General features: G+C 32.2%; 1 protein-coding gene across 2 annotated transcripts in view; it reads right to left on the bottom strand.

The window, feature by feature from the left end:
- Nucleotides 1–9,560, bottom strand: part of LOC106101122 — an 83,204-nt gene that overhangs the window by 47,093 nt on the left and 26,551 nt on the right. For both annotated transcript variants that reach the window (XM_013280242.1, XM_013280243.1), the window contains exon 2: nt 3,352–3,393. The gene's annotated coding sequence lies outside the window, so the exon portion shown is untranslated. The remainder of the gene's footprint in view (nt 1–3,351; nt 3,394–9,560) is intronic.

Below are 9,560 nucleotides of genomic sequence, written 5' to 3'. Positions count from 1 at the left end.
TTTATATAATATGTTTTATTTTGTTATTTTTTTTTAAGAAAATCATATGAAATGTATTATATATAAAAATAAGAGAATAAAGATATATGATCATAATACTATAATAATAATATAATAATATAATAACTATAATACTTAAATAAAAAAAATAGTAGAGATTGACCACACCAAAAGTTCAAAACACTTTCTGCCTATTTGAAAAAAAGAAATCAATTATATAGTTTATATAGATGTTGCTGTATCTCAGTCTTTCTACTTCTATACTCCATTACACCTTTTTTCTCACTCACGTAACAAAACGTTGTAACATGTTAATTGCAAAAAAATGTCTCATTGGACTCACGCCAACGAGTTTCCCTTAGAACCAATACGAATTAATATCTAATCTAAAAGAGAAAATCTTGCAAATTACAACTAGAGTGTAACGTTGACAAATGGTATTCGCTAATGTCAGTGTGAATAACCTGATCTCTAAATTTACTTTTAGTTAGAATTCCATTAATAATAATTTAATTTATCGTTGAAAAACTGTGTATTAAATCACTGTCTAGATTGTGGTTTATATTAAGGACTGAGTAGGTGTTCAATTCCATAGATCGCGTCAACTTTTGCTTTGCAATGAATTTGATATGTCTTTTTAGTTATAAAATGAATGTTTGACTTTGGCTAATGAACACCAAATATGTTATATGGCTATGTTTGCTAATCTAGTCATATAACATTATTTTAGTTAAAAAATGTAATTCATTTGTTTCAAAGTTATTAATACTTTTTAAACAAAGTAATTAAATTGAATAATAACGTTTTGTAAGTCGAGCTTGCCATCACCTATACGAGTAAATATTTCGATTTCCTACTTCATACTTCATGATAATAATCAACATAAACTAAGTATCTAACTCACTAAAGTTAAAATTACAAATCCGCCAAAGAGACTCCAAAGTATCCTTTCAGGCAACGCTCGAACGCAAACTTTACGTTTCATAAGATCAGAAGTTAGGAATTAGTAATTAGAAATTATGGTTATTGCACGAAGTTCGATCGCTCAATTTTCCAGTAACTTACTGTATATCAAAACGGCAGATTCAATATAGAATACCTTTTAAATGTTGCGATACAAATCCAGATCATTTTCAAATTAGTTGATCGTCTTGTCACAAATGGGTATCTAAAAATAAATAAGAGATTTTCGCATATGGTGGTCAATTATTTTCAGATAAATCTTTGATTTTTTCAGTTAATCTATACATATAATAAAATTGGAGTGTCTATTCCAGATTCCAGATTTCGGGAAGATGATTTATTTGCGTTGCTAAAAACGAGAATCGCATTCAAATTTTTTCGTCTGTCTGTCTGTCCGCAAGCTACGTTTGTTTCGGGTAATCTCTAAAACTGTTGGCTTGATTTCGACAGGACTTCCACTGGAGGGTAGCTGACATAGATAGATATATTACAGGTTACTTCTTTTAATTCCGCGCTATCAAAATGGCGTAACGGGTGGTCCAAATTTGCGCTAACGAAGTTCCATAAAAATCCTATATCAAAGTCACCATACGGTAGTTACACAACTTCTTTAAGGTCTTACGTAATTGCATTACAGTCTTTCTCTCATCCAATTTGGTCTCACGAATTCATGCTACATCGTGCAATTGTAATTATTTGCTTGTCTATTTTGAATAATCTGCCAGCAAGTTACCAATCAAGGGACGTACCGTTGCACGAATAGAAAGCATGCATTATTTAATACTATCCGGAGCAGCCGGTGGAGCTTAAGAACATGAATATTTCATCAATCGGATTTAAGACGTAGTAACAACTGCCCCTACTCCAGTATACTTTTGGTAAGAGGCGATTCGCTTTTTCACTTCTTTTATTTGAGATTTCACGAGATCGGTACGTACTGTGGGCCTATCACGAATATTTCCGACAAAGATTTCGTAACGTCATCGACAAAATTTGTAACAGATTTTAGCAGCGTATCTCTGTCGATATAATACTACGAAAATTTTCTTGCAATTTTGATGATAAATCTCAGCTATATTTGTGTTGAGTAACAGTAAGTGATAAATTTTTTGATCAAATGCCTATTTTTAATTATTTGAAAATACTAGTACTAGTACTTGTAGAGTACTATTATTCTGCTTTGTTTTACGCTTGCACAAATTTAACGAAAAGTTTGAATGTTTACCTGAAGCATTGAGTATACAGTTCCAGTGAGTATAGACAGCATTTATAATTGTGACGCTAGTGTTATTAGATAACCTCGATGTCATATTACAGAATAAATATTGCTAAATGATCTAACAAAAATACTAACCCAATATAGACGGCTACAATTTACAAATATTATTCATCGTACAATTCAGGGATGAAATGTTGCCAGTTGCCAACGTTCGTGAGAAATGGTTGCCCGATTCCCGGTCTGATCTTATCGTGAAGACGTTATACTGGATTCAAGGAGCGAAGACGAGCAACGCCTCAATGATTGCCTCAGTACTTACGAATGCATAATGTATTCTAACTATTTCGCAGCTGGTTCATCTAAATAGAATACATCCCGTACGTTCACCACCAAAATACTATATTCTGTTCACGATATATATACATTTCTTAATCTTTATTAGGGGATTTTTATCTTTAAAAAGATGCCAATCCCATAATGCTACTCTTAGTAATTATCAAACGAGATGGCATTATCGTCCAGCTGTGCCCACCCAGTATTGAAATTTTAGTTTTTAATTTTAGGATATCGCGTAGCATTAATAGTTGGTACATGTATGATATTCCTTTGCTAAATGATTGTTGGATGTTTTAGATATAGCCTAAACTGCTAGACAGATCTTGATAATATTTGACATAGACATAGAAGATTGTCTGGAAGAACACATAGGTGACTTTCTTTTGTTTTTTTGAATCCATGAGCAAGAGAGAGCGAAAGCTAATCTCAAATATTCCAAAAAAAGACACGGTGTGAATAATTAATTTTAAAAGAAAGGATTGATTGTTTACGAGCGTTCAAGGCGTTATAATAATATCGGAGCAATTATGATTTTAATATATTGAAAGAGCTTCCGAAATCTATAGAAAACAATTTGCTCGTACATAAATCATAGTTTTCAAGTCCAGTGGTTAAGTGGGCGTAGAGTTTATATGATCATAAATTATTTATGGCTATTAGTTCACAACTTTGTACACAAATGGCTCGTATTTGTGTAAAGTTTCTAACTGTTAATAAATAAACTTTTTATTAGGGTTCTTAATTAAAGTTTAGCTAGCTTATCTTCTGAAAACGAATATTATTGCCTTAGACATGTCTATGGTAATTGAGGTTATAAAAAATATATAACTTACCAGTATTAAAATGCAGTCATTGACAACCACCAGCCTCTTTACCTACAACAAAAATTATATTTTGAATCTCATGACTGAATTAAAGACATACTGTATAACAAGGTTTGAATTAACAGTGGTAGTGCCCGCTTTAACATCTTAGCACGAATGGGCCGGCACGCCCGGTGTGACCAAGACCACACAGAAGACAGGCGTGAAATGGAAGCAATTCTGTGTTTTGCCTGAAGAGTGCGGTGCCGGAGGCCTAGTTTAAGTCCCTTTCTCTTTACAGCTCTTTTCTTATAAAGAGATGATGGGGAGGGGAAGTAGATTTGACGCTGGAGGAGATGCATAGGAAGGGGAAATATCCTCTTTATGTGCGTCTTCTCCGTCGGATAAGGGTAGGCAACGCATCTGTAATTGCGAATGTCAATGGGCAGCCGTCGCTTCGCTATTTTGGCGGATTCAGGTGGCCGCTTGCTCGTTTGCCACCTTATGATATAAAAAAAAACTTTGACTTTTCAAATCTAAATGACATTTCGAAAGAAAATCATACTGTATTCAAAATTTAATCAAATTATAGACGCCATGATATTTCATAAACTTTGTTAAGAACTCATTAAAACTTGTATGGGTACAGCTCAGATCTTTGGCAACAACGACATGCAGTTAGGCCATTTTAGTTTTAATCAAAAATATTTAGTTAGCCGTTTGGAAACATTCAGATCACGTTCATTAGATCTATATTATATCTTTTAATTTTGTGACGTTTTTATATGAATTTACAACAAAACTAGCTTTCGCCCGCTTTTTTAAGGAGACTCCAACGGGCCACTATTATGTAACGATAAGATCTGTCAGGGTGTTCTGTAAAAGAAGAAGTTTCTCAATGGAGAAAACATTCTAAAATTCCAATCTTTCCTCTCATTTCTTAAAGTTTTAAAGACTGATTGCAGATAAAATTTAGAAAAAAAAAAAGCTTTCGCCCGCAACTCCGTTCGCGTGGAATTAAAAAAAAACAAAGTGAGTAGCTTATATGTTCTTCCAGATTAACCTCTACTGTACCTAATTTCATTGAAATCCGTTAAGCCGTTAAGCCCCAAACTCGAACAAACATCCATCCATCTAAACTTTCGCATTTATAATATTAGTATGATTTCTATTATTTATAGTACTAACAAGCATTATGGAGATGTCAAGGAAACAGAATATTTTGAAATACAAGTAAAGTAATAGTTAAAAAGAAACAAATAAAGTTTCTCAATTTTTTTGTTACTGCTAACATTTTGCATAAAAAATACGAAACAACGCATAAAGTTATAATTATTAGAGAAAAACAATGTTCCATTAATTGGGCAAAAACTATAAACAGTTCGAAATCAATTAAATTCAAAACTACAGTGATAGTTTGGAAGTGTCTCCGCAGACGTAAGCTGTGTTGCGAGCTACGTGAGAATTTCATTAAAACTTACGTAGAACAATAATGAGGCAAACGTGCAACTTTCCTTCTATTACAGTACCAATTGTATATCTTCAAATGCACTAAAGATACGATTGGAAATCCATATTATATGCAAATGTAACTTTAAGAATTTCGCCTTTGGTAAGACACTATTATGTGTTTAAAGCTATTTTACACAAAAACTTTTTTATTATAATATATAACTATAAAACATAAGCTATCCACCACATTGGTTTAACTCACAATTTTAAATAACTAAAAAAAATTAAAAACAACCTGTGCACGTTGTTGACGTTAATGTATTTACATTTACATAATTCACAATCAATTCATATTATTTACAGTCAAATACTAAAACAATTTTTAAATACGTTGTATTTTTGAATATACTGGAATAATTTAAAGACATCTAGACCGATTTTAAAACCACCATTAAAAAGGTAATTTTGTAATTTCACACGGACGAATTCGCGGGCAAACTTGTAATTGATAACGGCCATACCATCACTGGCTCATAGGGGCTCAGATAGCTTAAAACGTCACTGTCAAATAAAAGAAAATCCGATATTTATGTCACATATTTTACACGTTATATTGTTATCAGACAATTTACAATTTGGTTGGACAGACTATTAAACTTCAAATATTGTAAGAAGTCAGATTGTGAGCGACGTTTACAAAGAGAAGTGTTTAAGATTAGTTTCAAAACACCACCCTTAGTTTACACTTGTATCTCAAAGCAATAATCAACTCAGTCCGTTTGATTTCGTATGAAAATCTGCCCATTAAACATCAAAGACAACTCAAGACCACTAAAGCTATTCATATACAAAGCTTAGTATTCGGTCAGACGGATATGAATACTGGTAAGGAATTACGATTAAAGTGACGTTTGTCTATGGATTGGAATTAACTATAGAAAAGGTAGCGTCAGGTTGATTACAAGAGGCTTTACTTGTACTGTTACTTGTATATGGATTCTATATAAATGATGTTTGACTTTAATGTTCAATCTTCATATAAAATAATTTTCTGACGTAAATAAAAAAGATTTTTACATGCCACTTATCTTCGTAAATGTAACGAAATTGAAGCCAATTTATATTAAGATATGACTTTTTGCTGGTATTAGATATCTCATATGCTTACTGAAACAGAAAAGTAGACACTCATATGGGATGGTGCCAAGACCTCGATGGCTCCTACGTAAACTGTCGTACGTTTGAAATACAAATTTTATACGACAAAACTTTAAACATTAATACGACGCTAACATGAAAATTACGATTGACAACCAAACTTACATTTCTTTATCTATCAAACTTTTTATTTAATTTACATAGAAATTAGTATATACAAAGTGAATTAATACAACATAAACAAATATGAATCGCAAAATTGTGACTTACGGTAGTCTACGTAGGAGCCATCGATATGCGGTAATATCGAAGAGGCATAGAGACATGCTTCCAAAGTAACCGGGCGATGAAATATTACTCAATCAGCGTAATCTAGACAGTGGGAACAGTTTGTCGGTCCGGAATCTGACCAGTGATAGATTGAGCTTGGAAACAAAAATACTATTTTAACATGAATTTCGAGGGAAGTAATCTTTCAGCAACCTCTAGACTGAAATCAGAATGTCAGCCATTTGCCAATTAGTATGTACTAGCTTTCGCCCATCCATCCATCCATCCATCCATCCAAATTTTTTCATCTATAGTATTAATAAGAATTAAAATGAATTACGTTGTTAACACATACCTTAAGTAGTCTCTTAGTGTAGACTTAGTTATTAATCCACACTAATGGTCTGCTTACGAAAAATAAATCTGCGTATTGTTTTAGGTAAATCTTATCTAAAAATATTTTTTAAAAACGTGAAATACATTTATTAAAAATATTTTCTGGTGCTAAAATGTATAATTAGAAAAATACAATTATAACTCCAACCGAGGTCCATTAAATTAACGATTCGAATTGAAATATATTTTTAAACAAGTGCACCGCAGTCAGCTTTATGGCCAGAAATAAACGAGCCGCTTCCTCCAACGAGCTTTTTATGTTTTAAAGAGGTTATTTACTGTTTATATAATAAAAATATGAACAAACCATTATAATTAACATAGTGCAATAGTTAATAATCATGATTACAATCTAACAATTTATTCTTTGTTCTACATTTAATTCGTAACGTAATCATATCATGTAAATCATATATCATATCATATAAATATTATAAATGCGAAAGTTACGATGGATGGATGGATGTTTGGTAGCGTTTGTAGCCTAAACGGCTGAACGGATCACCATGAAATTTGGCATAGGTTTAGAGCATAGTCTGGAAAAACAAGGCTACTTTTTAACCCGGGAATAGTAGCGGTTCCCGTGGGATTTACTATTTTAGTTTTTTAATATTTTCTCGATCATTCTGCAACGGTTCAACATATCTTATTGAAATTTGACACAGATATAAAACAAAGTCTGGAGTACACATGGGATAAGGTTCATCCCCAAGAAATGTCCGGTTTCCGAGGGATACGTAGCTTTTTGTTATTTATGTAGTTTGTATGTTTTTTAATACCACGCAGACGAAGTCGCGAGCAACAGCTAGTTTGTTTTATAAATGTGACCTTTTGCGTAGAACATTTCATTATAGTATATGTTTTAGCTACTTCAATAGAATACTTTACACTACATTTAAATGTAATTAAATTAAAATACTCTGTAATAATAAAGATAACATCATAACGCTCCACGAAAGTAGAAAATACACGTAAAGAATTTAATAAGAGATTTATAATTAAAACATAATGAAAAACCTGAAATAAAACTATTCGAATAAAATTTAGCTTGTACAGAATTCTGAAAACATTTCTCTGAAAAATATTATTTTAAACGAGCAGTATTTTGAATTCGCCGAAAGTAAAAGAAGTAAAAGCTTTCATTTCGCCAGCAGTTAAACCGAATAGAAAAAAACTCGAAAAAGTGTAAAAACGACGTAATTAAAAAAGGCGAAACACATTTTGTGAAGTAAAGGGCTTTTACAACGTCGAAACGAATTTCCTTTGGCGCTAACTTCGAAGTGCTTTTATTTAAATGCCTTGTTATATTAAACGTTAGAAACACTTTATAAATGAACCAAAGTTAAGGACTATCCCACCGAATTAAAAATTATCTGATAACAATCGAACGTGTAAAATATGTGATGGAAATATCGGATTTTGTTACCTTATGGCTGTGACGTAATTTTTAGGCTATCTGAGCATTTATCAGCCGATGGTGGGACAGGCCCTTAGTCTCTTAGATAAGACAACTAGTGGACATGACAAATGACACCAATAGATGTTATGGTCACACAACATAACCTCAAACCGTATCATCTAGTGACTTGTAACCTAAACCTTGAAAAACATTTAAGGTATTCTTCAAATCATATTCTTGAAACATCTTAGGCGTCCAGTAGGGAGGCCAAATTATTTATTAGGACATGACTTTGTTATTTTGTCCATATTAAAAATGTTCGATTATACAAAATTTATCACAAAAAATTATACAAAATGCACAGGTCCCTAGATCATTCCAATTATTTTTTTTTTTAATTAAAAATGTTAGTAGACTTTTGTTAATTTACTAATATTTCCTTTAATCATTCCAACTAAGTTCTAGGCTTGTGCTAGGATATTCACGACAATAGTCGAATGGCGGGATTCGAACCCTCGACCGCAAGATAGGTAGTCCCTACCCCAAACCATTAGGCTATTGGCGCTTAATTGCTACTTATGGTTGTGTGTTTCTATTTATTGTGTTTACAAAGATCAAAATACCTTTCCAAAAATACATTAGCGTGTAGTCTGCTCTTCGGGAAAGTTCTGTCTGGATCATTGAAGGTGATACAAATCTGGCGTTCGTAGAAAGACATTCATACGTTGGTTTGATTGCATTCAGTGTTACATTGCACATATCTGATTGCGTTAGTAAAGGTTATGTTCCTCTATTATCTACAAAAGAAGATTTAAACATTTACAAAAACAATAACTCTGCCAAATTTCGTTATTATATTACGGTGTAATTTAATTAATGTTTTTTAAAATCAAAAACTATACCTTTATTAAGATTGTTCAAACATCTTCAATAAACTATCAATCCCCGTAACTTTTGTCGAAGTAATTTTCATATTTAAACGACGCAGTTTGCAATAGCTTAATCAACAGGTTCCGCAAACTTCGCAGCGATTCCTCGTTGCATAGCATTTCAAACACTTCCGTTCGTCTAGATTGATTAAGTGCACTCTACAGTTGGGGAAACTATACAGCTTGAGAGCTTCTTGATAATTTAATCAACGATTGTTAGCCCGACAGACGGCCGATATCAATATTCAATCGGAATTTTTAACTCATCAGTTAGTCTTATCTTTAAACATCGTAAAAATAATCGAAAGGCATGATCAATTTTTATAGAGGGATCAAATAATTTTTGTAATCTTTTAAATTTTGTAAGTAAATGAAATATAACAGTAACATTGAAATAACAATATCACAAACTAGCTGTTGCTCGCGATTTCGCCCCCGTGAAATAAAAAAAAATATAGCCTACTTTATTAACAGATAAATTAGCTTTCGAATGGTGAAGGAATTTTTAAAATCGGTACATAATTTTGTTGAGTTATTTCCATACATACAAAAAAAACAAAACCGACTTCCAAACAAAATACACGAAAAACAAAACAAAATGCACTAAAAACAAAACAAAATACACCAAAAACAAA

The sequence above is a fragment of the Papilio polytes genome, unplaced genomic scaffold (genome assembly GCF_000836215.1).
Source record: "Papilio polytes unplaced genomic scaffold, Ppol_1.0 DF824024.1, whole genome shotgun sequence".
Classification (NCBI taxonomy): domain Eukaryota; kingdom Metazoa; phylum Arthropoda; class Insecta; order Lepidoptera; family Papilionidae; genus Papilio; species Papilio polytes.
The sequence above is the reverse complement of the archived record's forward strand: the minus strand, read 5'-3'. Positions and strand labels throughout refer to the sequence as shown.